This window comes from Mercurialis annua, linkage group LG8 (genome assembly GCF_937616625.2).
Source record: "Mercurialis annua linkage group LG8, ddMerAnnu1.2, whole genome shotgun sequence".
NCBI lineage: Eukaryota > Viridiplantae > Streptophyta > Magnoliopsida > Malpighiales > Euphorbiaceae > Mercurialis > Mercurialis annua.
The window spans coordinates 35,288,420-35,311,552 of NC_065577.1; the positions used below are offsets into that span (position 1 = coordinate 35,288,420).

Genomic DNA, 23,133 nt, shown 5'->3' on the forward strand with positions numbered 1-23,133 from the left:
TAATTTTTAATTAATAATCCGATGAACCTTCCAAAATTGGCAAAAATCAAAATTAATAAGTGTTGTCCCCATGTTGGATCACCAGATTTGTGGCACCCATGTGGCACGTGGCTTTACACTGTAACAGACTACTAGTTTTTTCTTTTTTGTAAAATTAAAATGTTTTCCAAACTTTTTTTTCTAATATTATAATTATTAATTTAATCAATCATGCTTTTATGTCTTTTTCGATTAGAACTAAAAAAATTAAGGAAAAATAAAGTATCTCACATGTAACGATCGCTTTCATTGTCCCTGTTTCCGGCGCTTATAACGGGTAGTTACTCTAATAAGTCAATAAATAACTAGTTTATAATTTTATTTGCATTAACATATCATTATATTTCAAATAAATTAAGAAATTATCTACTACTTTAATGGACAATAAATTATATAGAGTGGTCGGGCTTCGCCTGGAATTCCCTCGTCATAAAAAAAGAAACAACTATGTAAATAATAAATATTCACCTAAATAAATATTTATAGTCACAAATAAAAAACTTAAATGTGAAAACTACATAAATTCTAAAAAGGTAATAATATCAATTAGACTATTATTTAATAATTATAAATTTAAAGATACAAGTAAATAAAATTAAACGATGGAAAGAAAATTGTAGTAAATAAAATAAATCATCACCAACATATATGTGGTTTTGTGAAAGTTTAAAACCCGTACGCCGTATAAATATTTAGGAATAGACAAAAAAATTGATCAAACTGATTAACGGAACTTAAATCGGATAACTGAATTGAAAATTATGGTTAATCGGTTTAAGAGTTCAATATGTTTTAATTTTGATTTTTTTATGGTTAATGGCTTATTTTTAAAATTTCAAATTTTAAAAATCTCACTTAACCAGTTTATAAATAATACTGTATTTTTATAAGTAATAGTTCTAAGTATATATCGTAAAAAAAATTAATGACTAAAATAAAATATATTTTCTAATCTATACACATAAATCCCTAAAAATAAGAATATATACGAAAGATATTTATTTAAGATATATTTATATTTAGACGAGCTCAAAGATAGAGGGTGAAACTAACTTTTTCATCATACTTGTATCTTAGTAGTTCCTTAATCTTACAACTCAACTCTTCGAAACATACTATTGAACAATATTTTACAAACAAAATAAAAAATCATGCTAGTTCATATTACTAAATGTGGTACTTGATAAATTTAAATTCATCAAAGAAGTTATTTAATAAATACTACTATTATTATAACTATATTAATTATTTTTGAAAAATATATTCAATCAATAAACACAATTAGATGAAGAAAATATTTATATTATTGTCATTGTTATTATTATAAGTTGAAAATAAGAGAGAATCACGTGGCAGAATCACATGTTGTTCTTTATTTTCATCTGTGATCCAGCACATCCATTGCATGACAGCATAAATGTCCAATTAAGTTTGTAACGACTATGGATTTTGATAACATTCTATAATACTAGTAATATTTAGGACAAAAAGATACTATATACTATTTAATTTAATTGGAGCTTCATGTCTCCATAAAGTCATTCAAATATAATAGTAGATATAATTCATAATAGATACATCTCTATCATTTTGCATTATATATTTCAGGAGTTTATATAGCTTATAATTGTGTTGCACCAATATGACTTGTGATAAAATGGAGCAATCTTCGGAATAACTTACAAATATTAAGATGATTTGAAGGTGTACGATATTCTCAATTTTACACTATTTTAGTTCTGATAATACTATATCATTATTTTTTTTATTGTAATATTAATAGTTAATTGTATTGTGAAATGTATATAATATAGATTGTCAACGATTAAAAAAATAAGAATCAAATTTAAAAGTATTAGATCCAATTATAATACTTTTACTATTAGGTTATATAGGCGAAGAGTATATAATACATGTATACTTTATGTTTTTTTAAGGATTTTTATAAAAATACCGAAATAATAAAAATATTAATATTTTTACCCCTTATCCTATCACTTGAAAACTCTATTCTAGCGCATTAAATCTTAAATATTAAATTATCCAGTTCGATAAATACGAGAGTCTAATCGAGTTTTAGTAATTCATGCTTTATTCCTTATAATTAATATATATGTACTATAATTTCTTTATTTTTTTATAAAATTTAAGTTTTATATATTCATACGGAATGAAGTCGAACTTGAATTTCAAATATCCTATCGAGTTTAAATTCGAGCTTCTAAAATGAAATTTAATCGAGTTCGCATTGAGTTATTAATTTTATTTTAGAATAGATTCGACTTCAAACATGATTGTGTATTTGTGTTTCATTTCGACTATACTCGATTACATTGCTGATTGCAAGTGACATTAATACCTCTTGATATATGATTAAATCTTCAAGACTTCAGTAGACTATCTCTTACACAAGTAAGCTCAAAGCCATCAGGTTTAGTTTGTTTGATAACCGCTCTGATGCTCAAGTTAGTAGGATTATGTGATAACGTAAATGAACATTTGTGTCTTAGAAATGCATTACCCTTTTCATTATATATACAATAGATATTTATAAGCTTTTGTGGAGTAATTTTTATGGTGTTCGTGGTGATAGTTGTACATTTTTATATATGAAGGTGTATTTAAATTTTTTAAAATATAAAAAAATGTATTTAAATATTTGTATATATAAAAATTATATTTGAATTTTTTATTTATGAGGGACATATTTAGACCACACAAAATATGAAGAGAATATTTAAAGCAATTTGAGTTTAAGGTGCCATGTCAAATTTCACGTAAGTAAAAAATTGAAGATTTTTGTAAGGGTGTTAGAAAAAAAGACTTTATTTAAGAGCAAATTATTCTGAAATCCTCCACATTGTCATAATTCATATTTTGATCACTTTTATTTAAAAATCAAATAATTTGATCCCTGATTTTTATTTTCGTCAACAATTTAGTCCTTCTGTATAATTTTTTTGTTAATCAACCGAGTCAAACGATTAAATCAAAAAATAATTTTAAAAAAACGATGTGATCACCCTTTTTTATTTTTATCTACAATTTCGCCCCTCAAATTTGAAATCATTTACCCATAAATTTTTTGACTTGGTTGACTAACACCAAAAATAGACGGAGGGATTATACTATTGACAGAATCATAAGTGAGTGACCAAATTGTTTAATTTTCAAATAAGAAGATTCAAAGTGTGAATTATAATAAATGTGAGGGGTTCCAAAATAATTTATTCTTTATTTAAACTGTTTCTAAAACATCAAGTGTGATCCTGAACCTTTCCAAATATGAAGCATCAACTTGATTAATGGGTTAAATTTGAAGGATATATTTGGCTCTTTTCCATTATGATTTTTCATTTTAGCATCACTAAGTAACCCAGTAGTAAATTAGTAACAGAAAATGAAATCATAAATGTCAACGGTGGAATTGGAAATCCCGGGAAAAAAAACGGAAAACCGTTGGAGAAACGGAGCTTCACAAATCACAAGAGTCAAAAATTAACGCCACCGACGCGTTTAATTATTTTTAATTTCTTTAACAGTAATTAATATTTTTGTACAGATGTGACCTTACGTAACCGGTAAGTATTTCTAATGTCAGGCACGGTTACCGCTTACAGCCAGTTAATGTGTCGGTGAGCCTTGGTGTCGGCACCGACACGCCAGATTAATTCCCGGTAACTTTCATTTTTTTTAATTTCATTTTTGAATTTTTGTCAGATTTTTCACTGTTATTTTGGGAGAAAGGAATAATGAGGTGTCTGAGGTTTTAGGAATAATAACTGTACGGTTTTATTCATTTTATTTTTTATTTTTATGTTAGTCTTTTAAAATGACTGGTAAACAAATGAATTGATTAAATTATCAAAACTTTACTATTTTATAATTCAGTTGTAAATTTACAAAAAAATTATTATAAAATAGATTATAAACATATTAATTTTTATTCGGGTTAATTGTATAAAATAATTATAAATTTTTGCATGTTTGATAATTATTACGAAAATTTTAAAATTTGGAAAAATATAATGTCAACTTTATTTTTTTAATAAATTAGAACATTAATTTATGAGATTGATGTTTCGACTTAGTATTTCTTGAATGTGTTCATCGATATTTTCATTAGAAAGTAGATTAATGTTTTAATTTGTCAAAAATATAAATTAATGACTGATTTTATTAAATTTATATGAAACTCTTTTGTTTAAATTATTCAACTGATGATTAAATCATTCGAACCGGGTACGATCTTTAGTACAACACTAATAAATTACAAAATTTGTTCATCGTAAATGTGTATGATGTGGGACCGGGTATTTTTCTTTATTTCGTGTTTGAGATATTTGGAAGGTACTTTGGTCAAGGACTTAAATAGTAATTTGTTTTTTTAACTTATAAACAATAAGCAATTAATATATAACCAGCATACGAATTTGGTGATTACAAACAATTAGCCCTATTTTATTAAATTAGCTACAAGTTAAGAAGGAAAATTGTCAAGGACAATTAGCTTATAAATTGAGGAGGTAAAATGTCAAAATGAAACTAAATGCTCATAATTAACAAGTTTATGTACTAATTTGTTTGTAAAATTAATTTATGTATTAATTGGTCATTATTTGTAAATTGAAGGAGCATGTTGCTACTTAAATTTTTAATCAAGTTTGCATGTGATTTGCTTGAATAGTTGAAGGTAGCTTAGCCTGTTTGAAATGTAGAACACTGCAACTTTTGAAAAACTATATCATGACAAGGACTATCAAATTGGCTCCTGATTGCTTAATTCGATTTGCAAAACACATAAAATTAAAAAAATTGTATGTATCAACTCATTTACGGTACAGAATAAATGAATTGAGTCATGGATTAATTTGTGAATCTGTTTACGTAATATACTACTTATGATAATATATAAACAATAATATTTATATTTAATAAATTAAATTAAATTGAATTAAATTAATATATAAATAAACTAATATTGTTAAAATTTTATAATTTAAATACTATGGGTTGATAAATATGAGGTTAAAATCATATTTTATATATTTTAAATGTTTTTATAGGTTAAATGGGTTGTGTTAATTATGTCGTGTTATTCGTGTTAGTCATGTTAAATGTGTTAGTTATATTATCCGTTTATTTGAACTTGTTAATCGTGTCGTATCATGTTACACTTTTAAAATTTGGGTCATGTTAGGGTTGAAATTTTTGACATAATTACTTAAATGGATTGTGTTCGTGTTGACTCTAATTGTCACGACCCAAAATTGAGGGCCGCGACCGGCGCTAGGGAATGGGAATTGTAGTTCCGAAACCCGTAGCAAGCCTGAAATTCACTAAAACTTTTTCGCAATTAAACAATCATACAATGACTTTACAAATGCAGCATTTAAACAAAGATACATTTATATACAGTGGTAAAGCCATACAACGTGCTCAGACTTAACGTTTCTGTATCATGAACGTATTAGCCCGACATAAACCACTATGTCGAAATTACATCACGGGAATTTACCTCCGTGATAACTATTGTAGCTAGCCTCATGTACACAACAGACATTAATTACAAACCATATAAAATTTCACTGCTGTAATAGGCCACGACACTGGTCAGACATCATACTACTGCAGCATCTACGGAAGTCAGGACTGTACATAGCCAAAGGAACTTCCGGTTAAAGACGAACTTCTAGCTACGTCTAGAATCTAGGTACCTGAAAAACACACTATTTGGGGGTCAGCTATTAAGCTGAGTGAGTTATACTTTACTTACCATATTATCAAAATAAGCATCGCATTTAAAACATTTTTTTTTAATATATATATACAATCACATTTTCAAACAATACCAACATATACAATCACAGCGATTGCAAACAATTCACTTAAGACAAGTATTTGATCCGATCGAAACCTTAATCTTAAACTCCTTAACCTCTCCTAATCCGTATCATATTCGAATCATATCGTCCGAGTGGCCGGGTCCCGAGATAGTTCGACCGAGTTACCCGCTACCACGTGGCATAGTCCCGAGATAATTCAACCGAGTTACATCATGCCACTACTTAATCCCAAGTTGTGGGTCCCGAGATAGTTCGACCGAGTTACCCACCAGATACGGGTCCCGAGATAGTTCGACCGAGTTACCTCGTATCTGCCAAAATTATAATCCTCCTTTCCGATACCCAAACATATTCCATTTCATAATTATAAATTTGATCAACATTTAATGAGCTCATATCAAACGTATCTATGTACGAATATCTAGACTTTCATAAACTCCGGTGATCACACGGCCTATTGACGCCCAATAGGTAGCTCGTTTCTTCGGATCATATACAAACTCACATTGGCAAATAATCAACAAGTCATAAGCAAAGTAATACAATTCATATATCAAACAAGTCAAACCAATACAATGTAGTTCACTCCATAAACAAACAATTCAAATATAAATCAATCCAATAAGAACAACCCAATAAAATCAAGCTATATAATTTATGCGATGCATTTAATAATAATAATAATATATATAGTATATATAAAATAGTTTTTAATACGATAATAAGAGTGAGTAAAATATACTCACCGCTTGCTATCCATAATCTTCGATAATACCTAGCAATCTCGCGTTCCGTAAGTTTCGGGTTCCATTGGTAGTCGTCTCGTCAAGTCTACACAATTTCGATAATAACTCGAATTAATTACAATCTATCTATAATTAATTAATCCAAAACTAGGTTTCTAGCCAACTTCGGCTATTGAAACCGTTTACTTAAAACAGTCCGACCACTAAATAAAGTTGACATTCTTAATGTTCAGAACGTCGCCTACAACTTTCATTTAGGTCTCGGACTGAGATAAGTACCCGAAGGTGTCGGAATTTAGCTCTAAAGTTAATAACTTGGGGCTGTCCAAATTTCAGAGCTGCTATACGCAACATAATGTTCTGAATTATTTGAGCCATTTCGAGGCCAAACTAGTAAAATCTTAAACTTAGACATTTATAGACGACATCCTTAAGTTTCCGTACCAATAAACGGAACTTAATTTGGAGCTATATAGCTCGAGATATATTCCTCTCAATATGGCTGTTTTGCAGAACAATTTTCTGCAAAACGTAAAACTAGTTTACGTAAACTTATTTCGCAGCCATAACATGTCGATACTAAGAACTTAACGAAATCATTTTCTTATATCAGTATAATTCAGCCCTCAAAAATAACTATGAACACTTATGATCCTTAATCTAATGATTAGTTTCAAACTCATTTTACGTTAACATTGATTTTAGCTTCGTAGTGTTACGTTTAAACTCAAATCAAACACGTTCTAGTTTCGTGGAAAGCGGTTCAGCCCCTTCTTCTTGCTACCGAACGCTAACACATACACAACTCTCACAACTCACAAACAACCTATCACAACTCACCAATTTATCTCTTGAATACCAATTTTAGCATTTAAATCAATCATCACCATTTTTCTTACCAAAACCGAAATAAAGTTCCAAAACCCTTAAATTAAACTGAGCTCTTTACCTTGATATATTAGTCCAGGTCAGTAGCTATTGGTTTCCTCTTTCCGTTGCCGCAAGAATCGCTTAATTCCGATATCAAACGAAGAATCTACAAGGTTTTAAAGATCTTGACATCAAAACTCCATTCTTTAAAAGCATAACTCGAAAACAGCCTCATAAACCGAAAACCCTAATCCAAAATTGAGATTTTTACCTTAAATTGATGAGCTATAACAGTAGAGGATCTCTCCCTCGTTCCGTGGCCGCGAGAATCAACCAAAACCGAGCTAAGATGAGGGAGTTATGGTGTTTTGAAATTTTTGTGCCTTAAAACCTTAAGGAAGAAGATGATGGAGTTGAGAGCTGAAATTTGATATCTGAGATTATGATTTGAAAATAAAATTATTGGCCTTATATAATTATGGTAAAGTTCTCATTTGGTCCATAACATTGCCACCTCCTTAAACTTTGATTTGTAACTTTTCTTTCGTCCAAATTAGCTCGTCGATCGCTTAATTACTTAGACTCGATAAGTAATGTATTATTTATATCCACATAAATAATATCACCTTAATACCTCATAATTCCATATCCGATAATTTATTTTTGCAAGTTTTGGCTAAAAACGCTCAAATTCCAATTTGAGCTAAAATGCACTTTTTCTCACTTTTTCCTTTCAAATTTTGCTTTAACAAATATCGATATCCAATTATTCGATATTATATTATAAGTATTAATATCCATCAATAATCTATTAAATTTCCATTTTCCGGGAATTAAATCCTTATTTTCCAATTTTCGAGTCTAAGTGCACTTTATCCACTCTTTCATATTTTTCTTTTTAAGTCTAATTCCATTCCCTTTATGGAATTATTGATATTGAAATTTTCTTGTTAAAATATCAATATCGACCTACTCGCATCTGTCCTTATTTAATTCTTCTGTTTATTTTCTTTCTGGCCGCTTTACTTATTTTGAATCGGGCACGTTGCCTACTTTGGCAACGCCAGACGTACGGGGTATTACATTCTTCCCCCCTTATAAAAATTCGTCCTCGAATTTTCTTATAACTTAATCATTTTATTTTGGTAAATTTTTTTACCATTTCCTTATATTGTCGTACTTCATTTGCTTCACCATTCTGGGTAGTGCTTAGATTTGTTGTTTCAATTCTTACCCAACTTCTTCATTTTCACATAGCTACTTCATACACGATCGCCATTATGGCAGGATCTCAACTTGTTATTACATTGAGGATTAATCCCGTCGTCTGTTAACTTGGCGTTAATATTCCTCAATTTCTATTTGTCGTTCTTTCTCTAATACTATAAATGTCGTACTCATATCGTATCACACTTGATAAAAACTTAAAACGTCCTTTTAAATACTTTTAGTTATTAATCAAAATCTTATTTGATTAATTTAAAACAATTTAATTGAATAACTTAATATTTTAAGTTATTTTGAACTTATCCAAAATTTCCCTTCTAGTCAACTTTGGTCTTTAAAATCATTTATGATGAATAGTTCGTTTGTCAAATAAAGTTGACAGACTTATAGTCCATAACGTTATCTCCAACTTTTGTTTGAACATCAGGTTCAAAATAATTCCCAATGATGTCTAAAACTAGCGCTTAAGTCGCTTCCCTGATTTAGTTTTGGGGGCTGCACTTAACAGTTCTTAGAGGCTATTGCTAAAGCCTATAATCCAAGCGTTTAAAAACGTTTTAATCTGAATTAAATTCAGCATTCTTATATTTTGATATCCAATCTACAACTTTTGTTGAGAGTCGAACTTGTTTCGACATCTCCCTGACCTTCGAAATCGTCCTCAAAGCTGGCTTCTAGTCACACTTTTACCCTTCGATTAACTTATGTTTTTCGCTCACTTTTGAACTTGAAAAACAATCAATTCAATCAAATGATACCATGATTAAATTATCCAAATTTATTCTATGCAATATCCTTTACTTATATCCATTGATTCTGATTACATATCATCGGGTTTCGGGATCCGAACTTCGCCCGAAACATAGCCTCATGGGCTAATTTTGAACCCCGCTCTATCGTCGCCAATTCTAGTTTACCTTGCCTTGGAAATTCCTTTTAATATCTCCACTTAACGTGCATTTATACTTTTCATATTAAGTACAAGGTTGATCCTTTATCTTATCTCGCACCTTATTCCTTGATATTCGGGTTACCATGTTTGTCTGAACCAAACAACGCGTAACGTATTACCTTATACCCGGTTAACATCATTCCTTTACTCTTCCTTCTTAGTCTCGATCTATTTCTCGATATGTCATGACCATCATGTACTTCTTATCCCAAATTAATGGATGTCTTTGTCCTTGAGTTTTGCATCCTTCAATATTCACAATGAATTAATATTCCATAATAACTCTATTGGTTTTCTTTCGATCGTTTCTCAAATCTTAATTCTAACCCTGACTTTTTCTTGTTAGGTTATACTATCCTTGGTAGTCTTTACCTCTGTCTTGTATCGTATAGCCTTTTAGAGTTTGTTAGAATCTGATGTCATTTTTCTTGACGTTTCTCGTCTTTCCCGTATCTGATCATGTCTATACTTATCTTTTCCTTTCACGTTTTTGATGCGACACTCCAATTAACCATTTACTTCATAACTTAGTCAACAGTTAGATTTATACGATCGTTCGTTTGATATCCTTGTCAAAGTTTGATGGTATATAGGAATCTTTCCTTTTTATACCAATAGTACACTTCATTGTCCTCTAGTGTTGAATCTCATGAAGTTGAATGCTCTCTATACATCCTTAACATGTGCCGCGTCCATCTTTCATGGCGCAACTCTTATCTCTCGATCTACTAAATTTACTTGTCCATATCACATTGATAGCATCTATACTATCGTCCGATGTCATTCTTTTTCTTTTCTTGATATGTTCCTTGATCGTTTCATCATTCTTATTATAATACTTTTCGATCACTTTATCCATTTCATTCCAATGTACATGTTGTACATGATACGTTTTGGTTCTTACAAACATATAACTATTGATTCCCTTATCATCGTCCGTTGAAGTTATTGTCTTAGTCTTATAGTATTTTTCAATCTTCTTGTACTTCTTGTTTCGATATTTCCAATATCGTCTATCGATAGGAGGTAAACCTACTCCTTGTTCGCATTTGTCAACGTTTTACATCTATGATCGTGCGTATATCTTTATCTTAGACTCTTACTGACGTTTGATCTATCAATAAGGTCGATCTTAGGCTTATGTCAAACTCTTACGTTTGGTTCTTGTTGCCTACGGCTACTCTGAATCTATATCCTCCTAACTTACTTCGTTACTCCTCATACTTTCCCTTTTTATACGCCCACCTCATACTTAGGTAAGTACCAATCGTAGGTATCTTACCGACACCTCTTGTGCCTCGCATCAGTTATCTCGATTGTATTTTATTATTAATAAGGCTCAACGCTTATATTGGGGTGTATTTTATCATATATATTCAGTCTTGTTTATCAAGAATCTTTTATTATCATTGTCGCAAGACTTTACATCTGAGTTTCTTACAAAACAAATACATTTCAAACATTGCTGGTGCACCAGTCTTTCAAGCTCTTCTTTCGACTCAAATTCTTTTACTTTAAATCGTTTGAAAACATTGGTACAACTGTAGCTCAGAGTGATGACACCTCTCATCACCAAAGAGTTGCTGGATAAAAATCATGTTCTTTTCGATGTTTATACAAATATGATGCATGATCTATATTTTTGAAAATCATTTTTGTATGCATTGCTAACGTGATCATAATGTATCATATGCAAGGTCTGAGCACAATTGCACCATTTAAAATCACAAGATTTTCTTTCCTTGAAAAAAAAATCGTAAGTCCCTTCAGATTACACACCTTGCGACATTAATGGCTTTTCATTATAATTTATTGGGGTTTATTATGATTTCAATATTGGAATTTTCGTCATCCTTTAACACTCATTTAGGTGTTTTATAGTCAATGCCATCCTCTTCTAGCATTGCTAAACAAATATTTCGTTTTCCTGTCTTCAATACTCACCCAACTTTATACTTCACCACCTCGATCATATTCTTATCTCACATAGCCCTTAGGCTCACGTGTCAATCTTTCATAGCATACTCTCTTTAATATCGTTTACCATCCTTGTGGTAATGGAAACGTAATATAGGGGATTACGTTTCACGCTATATATATTATGTATGTTATGTATTTTATGCATTCTTTGTTCACTTTCTATACTAGCAACTATGTGTAGGATAAAGCCTATACGCGCGGGTTTCTCAATCTATCTCTATAGGCATTATCCTAACAATACACAATTCTATTAATGCATGCCAAATCAAACGATCACATAATAAACAAAATAATACAGACATTTTAATCACATAAACACATTTGGCACATAAGCATACAAATCATTTCGTATTTGGGGGTGTCTGACTGGACTCACCCCTTTCTCGGGTCACAATGCCATATCCGTGTCCTCTAGCGCATCTAGCATTGCCTCTACCTCTGTGCAAAATTGCGGGGTTATGCCAAATACTAGGAACATTACTCCTATGAAAAGGGAATGTTGGTCTCTCACGTTGTTGGCAAATAATCGCAAGTGTACGATATCGCTCAAGTAATATAACTTGAAAGACCAAGTATCGATCCCACAGAGACAATGGACTTAATCACTAATTTTAAATATTCTTTAATCGGCTAGCTAGAAAAATCAATAGGATTTGTAATTTAATTAAACTAATATAAACTGAAAACAAATAATAAAATATGATTTAAAACAATAAGATTAAAAAGCTCAAGAATTGATAATCCCAAATAAATAAGTAAAATTATGGAATAGGATTTCTTATTGATTTTATCGTGAATCGAGCTATTCTAAAGCACCGAATCCCGCCCTCTCAAGCCTCAAAGATCCGAATAAAATCACAACCTAATTAAATAACCAATTATTAACTCGCTCTCACGATATTAAAACTGAATTAAATAATCAAATTATAATTATGAAGCAAACTCAATGACTACCTAAATTCCAACCCGCTCTCACGGCGTTTTTCTCTAAGTTCTTAATTATCTATGTCTATTTAATTAACAATCTCTCAATTAGTTAATTAAACACAAACTCATGAACTAAGTAGCTACTTTAATCCAAGCAATAAGATTAATAATTAAGACACGAATTAACACTAATCCATCCAATCCAAATAATTACCAATTTATAAGTTCATATCAACCCTTGAACAAGGGTTTTAGTTACTCATATTAAAACTGAAACAAAACAAGAAGGATGATGAAGAAGAAAGCATAATTAAACAATAAATACCGGAGTTGTCAATTTCGGAAAGAATCGTCTTGATTAAACTTGAAATCTTCAACAACCGTCTTGCAGAAACTAATTATAAACTACTTATAAACTGCTGAGAAACAGAAAACTAAAACGCTAATCTAAGAGAAAATAATTAAAACTAATGTATTCTAAATTATTCTACATTATTCTACGTCTTTAAATTGAGTCTAGTACAAGGTCTTTATATAGTAGGAGAAGTTCCGGAGTCTTCTAATTCGTATTACAAATCAATTTGTAATAGGAATTGTAATTGTATTTGGAGAAGGAATTTCACTCCAAATCAAATCCTGAAGCATGCGTGTTTTACTCTTGTCCCGTTCGGGAAACCCTTGGTTCCGTTCGTGACATGCCTAATTTTCTTCTTTCCCGAACGGAACAAACCATTCACGTTCGAAAAACTTGTTGGCCGAAAGCTTTTGATATCAGATTCCTTCTTGAGTCCCGAACGGGACAAGGCTTTTCCGTTCGGGACTCATGCTCACTCTGCATGTTTTCCGTTCGGGACTCATCTTTTTCGAACGGAACAATCCTTTTTTTCTCAATCTCGTTCGTGAACTTCAATTCCTTCGTCCGCAAGCTACGCTTTTTACTCGTACATGCAATCCATCATAATTTTTGCCCCAAATAGTCGGTTTTCACCTAATTTCCACTGAAACACTAACAAACACTATTAAACGTAAAAACGCCAAATAATGTATAAAAACAATACTACACATGATAAAAACCGACTATAATCGACCCTAAATACAGGAGTAAAATACTCCTATCAAACCTCCTCACACTTAACCTTTGCTTGTCCTCAAGCAAGAAATAAATCTTACTCTACAAAATATGTTAGAAATCATTAGCATATAACTTAACAATAAATCAATCAAAGAAATCCCCGACCCTATGAATAATATGAAAAACAACCTTCTAAAACCGACAACTAAATAATGATGCAATCAAATAACAATAATAATTTTATGACATAATTCAACATAACAACGGTTACTAACTCATTAGTACAAGGTCAAATTGAATCACACTTCAAGCTTCACTATCACTTGCGGGACATGGAAAATAATCAATTTCTCACTTAGGCAAATCATAGCACAATTCAATAAAAACTAAGCTAATGGCATCAATATTTCAACAAGTAGGGTATATAACAAAGAAAGCTCACAATTGAAAAACATGAATACTCACCATACGCTTGCTCATAGTCCCGGACTCCGCTACTTGATTCGGTAATCAACAAAAATCATATGGTCTTTTATTGGGTTGTAATGTGGCTAAGGTAAAGGGTAGGTAAAAAGGTTTAAACAAAGGCTAATTATCAACTTAATATACTATTTATTACTACTATTAACTTCTAGGTTGATCTAACTCCGCTTTTTCGTTTATGTGAACTTATAACTTTCTTTTCTTTTTTTGAATTACGCTCTACTCATTGCTTTTTGCAATCTCAGAATTTTTTTCTTCTTTTTGAAGCTTTTGCTTGCAAATTTCTATCTCTTTTTATTTTCTTTCAATCTTTTATAAGGCGTAACTTTATCTTTTAAGCACAATGTAGTTCACTTTCTCTTTTCATTAATCTTGAGTTATTAATCACCTACATAATCATAACAAATAATATATAAAGTCGATAAGGTAAACAAAAGAGGTAAAGCATAGAACGGTAAAGGGTAAAATACGGTAAAAACAATAAAAAGGTTTAAGGCTCAAATTGGTGTAATCTAAGGGATAAAGGGTAGTCTATTTAAGTGGTCTAAAAGAAAGGGTATACCTAATTGCCATAATCATCTAATTGTTGAAAACTCAATCGTGTAACTTTAAACGGACACCGAGCAAGTTCTAGGAATAAAACATGAAATCAACACTCACAACAAGGAAATTAAGCTCAAAACTCTCAAAAGTGTGTAGTGTTATGCCATAAACTCAATTTCTACAAAAATTATGCTACTTATGCCAAAAGTTAAAAACGACTATAAAAATAAATAATCAACATGTCATGAATCCGCATCAAGTTATTCAATTATGTTTCAACGATTTGAACAAGTCTAAATTTTGAATTCACCCTTATTTCATCGGATTATGTCAACGAATTATTAAGTCATTAAGCAAGCATCACTTATAAATTGTCGAATTAAGAAGTCGTGTTCATACATTCATCGATTCGGGGAAATCTAAAATTGACAAATCAAAGATAACACCAAATCAACTAACACTTTTTTTCATACTTTCAAGACAAAGATTAAAGCGATACAAGGCATTGAATTAAACTACGAATATCCTAAAACACCCTAATACAATCTATTAAAGCATAAAAACACAAGAAAAATAAAATAATAATAAAAAACAAACACATACTAACCCTAAGAAAATATAATAATAATAAAATAAATAAAAAATCCTAACTAAACGATATGTTTTTCCCCCATCCTCACACTATTTCATGCAATGTCCTCAGTGTAATGAAATAAAAAAAATTGAAAAACATGAGTGTAAGATGAAAGGAAAATAATACCTCTTGGGATTGCCTCCCAAGTGCGCTTTAGTTAGAGTCTAAAGCTTGACTCTTCGCGTAAGGTTGCTAAAAATAAAACCTAACATGAGGAAGCCGTCTTGGTAGCATCTTCTCCCTTTTTTTTCTTGTTGGCTCCTTCGAATAAAACTTGGATGATATAGAGTATGCGTGTACATTATAGTAGGGAACATGAGGAGTATGAATCATATTCATATATTTAGTATTATTTCCATCATACTCGGAATCAAATCCTTCTAAGAAAGGATCTTTGAAATCAAAGGTTTTATTAAATTCCTCGTAGAGTACCGTAATACCAAATTGCTCTCCACTTTCATTATTTAAGCTCATGGATGTTGTAACTGGGTGGAAAATCGGAGTATCAAGTTCGCCATCCGCACACTGTTCTTTTTCGACCTCTACATGTACCTTTGTTGGATGATGTCCAACTAAAGCATTGACATATGGAATTGCAGCCATCTCATCCTCACTATTGATCGGTACATCGTCAACTTGAACCACCTTCGTAACATATGGATTGTCAAGTGATTTTCCGCTTCGAAGCTCAATTACTTTTACTTGCTCTTTTAGATTTGATTCTTTTGTAGATGGTAGACCATCTTGAGCTATATTTTGAATCAAAATAGCCAATTGAGAAATTTGCGTCTCAAGACGGTGGTTGACCGCGGCTTGATTTTGGAAACCGGTTCTCATCTCCTCAATGAATTCGTCAATCTTGCTTCCTTCATCCACATTCCAATTTTGCTGAAAATCCGGTGATTGTTGTGGTTCATTATCAAAGTTGGAATTGAAATCCCATTCGTTTTGATGTGGGTGATAACTTGAATTAAAGTTCAAATTTTCATTGAAGTTCTCCCAAGTATCGTTCCAACCATAAGTTTCACTAGCTTGCCATTGATCACCCATATAGTTGGCATGTCCATTCCAATCTGGATAGAGTACATGACAGTCAGCTCGAGTATGACCAAAATCCCCACAAATTTCACAGTTATACTGAAAATTTTGGTACTGCATATAATTTTGATTCCATGCCATTACTCTTTCCAAAATAGGTACACCAAAAACAAATTGAGGATAAACCAACAAATATCAAATTTCCTGCACACCCAAAAACAAGAACACCCCACGTAAAATCCAATAAACACAAAAAAAAATAAAAATAAAAAACAGAAAATAAAAGCTAACACAATCAAGAATATAATACTCTTAATTTATTAAATACGCAATTGTCCCCGGCAACGGCGCCAAAAACTTGTTGGCAAATAATCGCAAGTGTACGATATCGCTCAAGTAATATAACTTGAAAGACCAAGTATCGATCCCACAGAGACAATGGACTTAATCACTAATTTTAAATATTCTTTAATCGGCTAGCTAGAAAAATCAATAGGATTTGTAATTTAATTAAACTAATATAAACTGAAAACAAATAATAAAATATGATTTAAAACAATAAGATTAAAAAGCTCAAGAATTGATAATCCCAAATAAATAAGTAAAATTATGGAATAGGATTTCTTATTGATTTTATCGTGAATCGAGCTATTCTAAAGCACCGAATCCCGCCCTCTCAAGCCTCAAAGATCCGAATAAAATCACAACCTAATTAAATAACCAATTATTAACTCGCTCTCACGATATTAAAACTGAATTAAATAATCAAATTATAATTATGAAGCAAACTCAATGACTACCTAAATTCCAACCCGCTCTCACGGCGTTTTTCTCTAAGTTCTTAATTATCTATGTCTATTTAATTAACAATCTCTCAATTAGTTAATTAAACACAAACTCATGAACTAAGTAGCTACTTTAATCCAAGCAATAAGATTAATAATTAAGACACGAATTAACACTAATCCATCCAATCCAAATAATTACCAATTTATAAGTTCATATCAACCCTTGAACAAGGGTTTTAGTTACTCATATTAAAACTGAAACAAAACAAGAAGGATGATGAAGAAGAAAGCATAATTAAACAATAAATACCGGAGTTGTCAATTTCGGAAAGAATCGTCTTGATTAAACTTGAAATCTTCAACAACCGTCTTGCAGAAACTAATTATAAACTACTTATAAACTGCTGAGAAACAGAAAACTAAAACGCTAATCTAAGAGAAAATAATTAAAACTAATGTATTCTAAATTATTCTACATTATTCTACGTCTTTAAATTGAGTCTAGTACAAGGTCTTTATATAGTAGGAGAAGTTCCGGAGTCTTCTAATTCGTATTACAAATCAATTTGTAATAGGAATTGTAATTGTATTTGGAGAAGGAATTTCACTCCAAATCAAATCCTGAAGCATGCGTGTTTTACTCTTGTCCCGTTCGGGAAACCCTTGGTTCCGTTCGTGACATGCCTAATTTTCTTCTTTCCCGAACGGAACAAACCATTCACGTTCGAAAAACTTGTTGGCCGAAAGCTTTTGATATCAGATTCCTTCTTGAGTCCCGAACGGGACAAGGCTTTTCCGTTCGGGACTCATGCTCACTCTGCATGTTTTCCGTTCGGGACTCATCTTTTTCGAACGGAACAATCCTTTTTTTCTCAATCTCGTTCGTGAACTTCAATTCCTTCGTCCGCAAGCTACGCTTTTTACTCGTACATGCAATCCATCATAATTTTTGCCCCAAATAGTCGGTTTTCACCTAATTTCCACTGAAACACTAACAAACACTATTAAACGTAAAAACGCCAAATAATGTATAAAAACAATACTACACATGATAAAAACCGACTATAATCGACCCTAAATACAGGAGTAAAATACTCCTATCACACGTCAAAAGAAGAAAGGTAGGATGGAATCGTCATTCCACTCATGATCGCTGGCTATCTGACAAGCTCTAGCGAATAACATTCCAAAATACTCAAGTGCATCATTGTATAGCTCAACAAAGTCGAGTCCTAAACTCCCAATGTACCAACAGTTAACCTCTTCTGATGCTTCCTCTTCAGATGCTCGATCTCCTCACAAATTTTCATCTCCGGGACAATGGTCCCACCTCGAGTTTGAATATTTGATATGGACTCATTCTGACATATCTCCGATAGTCTGTCAGTATCTACATGACATCCATTTGATAAATAGGAGGCGCTTCCTCCTCTTCTGATACAATATGTAGCTGAGCTTCATTTTGCTCAGATATACTGAACAAGAATAATACTTAATCATGTGATACTATCCAAACCACTTTCCACAATATCCAATAATTTACTATATGATATGCACTATCTAACTTAAAGCTTGACTAACTATCTAAGCATATCACATTCACTTAAACACTTAAGCAATCTCACGCACACGCGTTCTACTCGGCAATAGACAGCTTATAACATTAAACAAATTCAATCAAACACATATAGTCAATAAGGCTCGACTCTATACGCTGCAGTAGTTCCTAGGTACTTAGGGTCAAACAGACACTTTTCAAAGACTGGCAGTGGTAACTGGACCAACTGCTCTGATACCAACTTTGTCACGACCCAAAATTGAGGGCCGCGACCGGCGCTAGGGAATGGGAATTGTAGTTCCGAAACCCGTAGCAAGCCTGAAATTCACTAAAACTTTTTCGCAATTAAACAATCATACAATGACTTTACAAATGCAGCATTTAAACAAAGATACATTTATATACAGTGGTAAAGCCATACAACGTGCTCAGACTTAACGTTTCTGTATCATGAACGTATTAGCCCGACATAAACCACTATGTCGAAATTACATCACGGGAATTTACCTCCGTGATAACTATTGTAGCTAGCCTCATGTACACAACAGACATTAATTACAAACCATATAAAATTTCACTGCTGTAATAGGCCACGACACTGGTCAGACATCATACTACTGCAGCATCTACGGAAGTCGGGACTGTACATAGCCAAAGGAACTTCCGGTTAAAGACGAACTTCTAGCTACGTCTAGAATCTAGGTACCTGAAAAACACACTATTTGGGGGTCAGCTATTAAGCTGAGTGAGTTATACTTTACTTACCATATTATCAAAATAAGCATCGCATTTAAAACATTTTTTTTTAATATATATATACAATCACATTTTCAAACAATACCAACATATACAATCACAACGATTGCAAACAATTCACTTAAGACAAGTATTTGATCCGATCGAAACCTTAATCTTAAACTCCTTAACCTCTCCTAATCTGTATCATATTCGAATCATATCGTCCGAGTGGCCGGGTCCCGAGATAGTTCGACCGAGTTACCCGCTACCACGTGGCATAGTCCCGAGATAATTCAACCGAGTTACATCATGCCACTACTTAATCCCAAGTTGTGGGTCCCGAGATAGTTCGACCGAGTTACCCACCAGATACGGGTCCCGAGATAGTTCGACCGAGTTACCTCGTATCTGCCAAAATTATAATCCTCCTTTCCGATACCCAAACATATTCCATTTCATAATTATAAATTTGATCAACATTTAATGAGCTCATATCAAACGTATCTATGTACGAATATCTAGACTTTCATAAACTCCGGTGATCACACGGCCTATTGACGCCCAATAGGTAGCTCGTTTCTTCGGATCATATACAAACTCACATTGGCAAATAATCAACAAGTCATAAGCAAAGTAATACAATTCATATATCAAACAAGTCAAACCAATACAATGTAGTTCACTCCATAAACAAACAATTCAAATATAAATCAATCCAATAAGAACAACCCAATAAAATCAAGCTATATAATTTATGCGATGCATTTAATAATAATAATAATATATATAGTATATATAAAATAGTTTTTAATATGATAATAAGAGTGAGTAAAATATACTCACCGCTTGCTATCCATAATCTTCGATAATACCTAGCAATCTCGCGTTCCGTAAGTTTCGGGTTCCATTGGTAGTCGTCTCGTCAAGTCTACACAATTTCGATAATAACTCGAATTAATTACAATCTATCTATAATTAATTAATCCAAAACTAGGTTTCTAGCCAACTTCGGCTATTGAAACCGTTTACTTAAAACAGTCCGACCACTAAATAAAGTTGACATTCTTAATGTTCAGAACGTCGCCTACAACTTTCATTTAGGTCTCGGACTGAGATAAGTACCCGAAGGTGTCGGAATTTAGCTCTAAAGTTAATAACTTGGGGCTGTCCAAATTTCAGAGCTGCTATACGCAACATAATGTTCTGAATTATTTGAGCCATTTCGAGGCCAAACTAGTAAAATCTTAAACTTAGACATTTATAGACGACATCCTTAAGTTTCCGTACCAATAAACGGAACTTAATTTGGAGCTATATAGCTCGAGATATATTCCTCTCAATATGGCTGTTTTGCAGAACAATTTTCTGCAAAACGTAAAACTAGTTTACGTAAACTTATTTCGCAGCCATAACATGTCGATACTAAGAACTTAACGAAATCATTTTCTTATATCATTATAATTCAGCCCTCAAAAATAACTATGAACACTTATGATCCTTAATCTAATGATTAGTTTCAAACTCATTTTACGTTAACATTGATTTTAGCTTCGTAGTGTTACGTTTAAACTCAAATCAAACACGTTCTAGTTTCGTGGAAAGCGGTTCAGCCCCTTCTTCTTGCTACCGAACGCTAACACATACACAACTCTCACAACTCACAAACAACCTATCACAACTCACCAATTTATCTCTTGAATACCAATTTTAGCATTTAAATCAATCATCACCATTTTTCTTACCAAAACCGAAATAAAGTTCCAAAACCCTTAAATTAAACTGAGCTCTTTACCTTGATATATTAGTCCAGGTCAGTAGCTATTGGTTTCCTCTTTCCGTTGCCGCAAGAATCGCTTAATTCCGATATCAAACGAAGAATCTACAAGGTTTTAAAGATCTTGACATCAAAACTCCATTCTTTAAAAGCATAACTCGAAAACAGCCTCATAAACCGAAAACCCTAATCCAAAATTGAGATTTTTACCTTAAATTGATGAGCTATAACAGTAGAGGATCTCTCCCTCGTTCCGTGGCCGCGAGAATCAACCAAAACCGAGCTAAGATGAGGGAGTTATGGTGTTTTGAAATTTTTGTGCCTTAAAACCTTAAGGAAGAAGATGATGGAGTTGAGAGCTGAAATTTGATATCTGAGATTATGATTTGAAAATAAAATTATTGGCCTTATATAATTATGGTAAAGTTCTCATTTGGTCCATAACATTGCCACCTCCTTAAACTTTGATTTGTAACTTTTCTTTCGTCCAAATTAGCTCGTCGATCGCTTAATTACTTAGACTCGATAAGTAATGTATTATTTATATCCACATAAATAATATCACCTTAATACCTCATAATTCCATATCCGATAATTTATTTTTGCAAGTTTTGGCTAAAAACGCTCAAATTCCAATTTGAGCTAAAATGCACTTTTTCTCACTTTTTCCTTTCAAATTTTGCTTTAACAAATATCGATATCCAATTATTCGATATTATATTATAAGTATTAATATCCATCAATAATCTATTAAATTTCCATTTTCCGGGAATTAAATCCTTATTTTCCAATTTTCGAGTCTAAGTGCACTTTATCCACTCTTTCATATTTTTCTTTTAAAGTCTAATTCCATTCCCTTTATGGAATTATTGATATTGAAATTTTCTTGTTAAAATATCAATATCGACCTACTCGCATCTGTCCTTATTTAATTCTTCTGTTTATTTTCTTTCTGGCCGCTTTACTTATTTTGAATCGGGCACGTTGCCTACTTTGGCAACGCCAGACGTACGGGGTATTACACTAATCATGTTAACAAAGTGGATCGACACGACACAAACACGATCCGTCAGCCCATTTCGACACCCATAATCATGACACTTGAAAATATAAGTTTTGAGCAAAATGGTCATATCCGGTCGGAGTCCCATAAAATTTTTGTAAGATAGATAAGACTGTACAAACAATTTATAAGGTGCATAAAATTAGCAAAATGTTTAATTTAAGAGGGAATACTATAAATTTTAAGGTGGCAAAATCATATTATTCAATTATATGTTAAATATTTATTAAAAAATTCAAAATTATAAGGTGAATAATTGTCCACCATATGTTCTTTTTAGGTCTGTTTCCGATCACGCCAATTCTTAAATTTACGCATCAAAACTAACTAACTCATATTTAATAATTTAATCAATTTATTAAAAAGAAGATTGTCTAATTAAGTCAAATAATTTTTAGATTGTATAAGAACATGTTTACAAGTTCCGATAATCAAATCTAAAGACTTAATTACCAAAAATTATTGTTATTATATACAGTTTCAGAGCTATAAATTTTATTTAGAGAGCGACTTTTTAATATTTTCAAAAATGTATATGTGTTTTATTAAAATTCATTTTTATTTTATAAAAGTATATAACTAATGATATTTATAATATTTAAACTTTTTTAATAAAAAAATTCAATATTTATTTACTTTAAATTTTAATAAAATTAATCTCTAAAATATAAACAAATTTTTAATAATAATTGAAAGACTAAATGAAATTTTTTTCATCGTGCCTTTTCATCAATGAGAAGGAATATTGTATAATACTCCCTCCGTCCCACTTAAGAAGGGACATATCCCTTTTATACATAAATTAAGAAAATAATAATTACTCTTGATTTTTCTTATTTTACCCCTATTAATTAT

The 23,133-nt window shown here is 31.6% G+C and overlaps 2 long non-coding RNA genes across 2 annotated transcripts; both read right to left on the reverse strand.

The window, feature by feature from the left end:
• Positions 1 to 5,365: 5,365 nt before the first annotated feature.
• On the reverse strand, positions 5,366 to 7,965 carry LOC126659509 (uncharacterized). Its single transcript, XR_007634991.2, has 4 exons — positions 7,773 to 7,965; positions 7,581 to 7,667; positions 6,632 to 6,716; positions 5,366 to 5,768 (listed from the first exon to the last, which is right to left on the reverse strand). It is a non-coding gene; the product is annotated as an uncharacterized LOC126659509 (long non-coding RNA).
• Positions 7,966 to 19,018: 11,053 nt separating this feature from the next.
• Positions 19,019 to 21,612, reverse strand: LOC126659508 (uncharacterized). Its single transcript, XR_007634990.2, has 4 exons — positions 21,426 to 21,612; positions 21,234 to 21,320; positions 20,285 to 20,369; positions 19,019 to 19,421 (listed from the first exon to the last, which is right to left on the reverse strand). It is a non-coding gene; the product is annotated as an uncharacterized LOC126659508 (long non-coding RNA).
• Between the last annotated feature and the right edge of the window lie 1,521 nt (positions 21,613 to 23,133).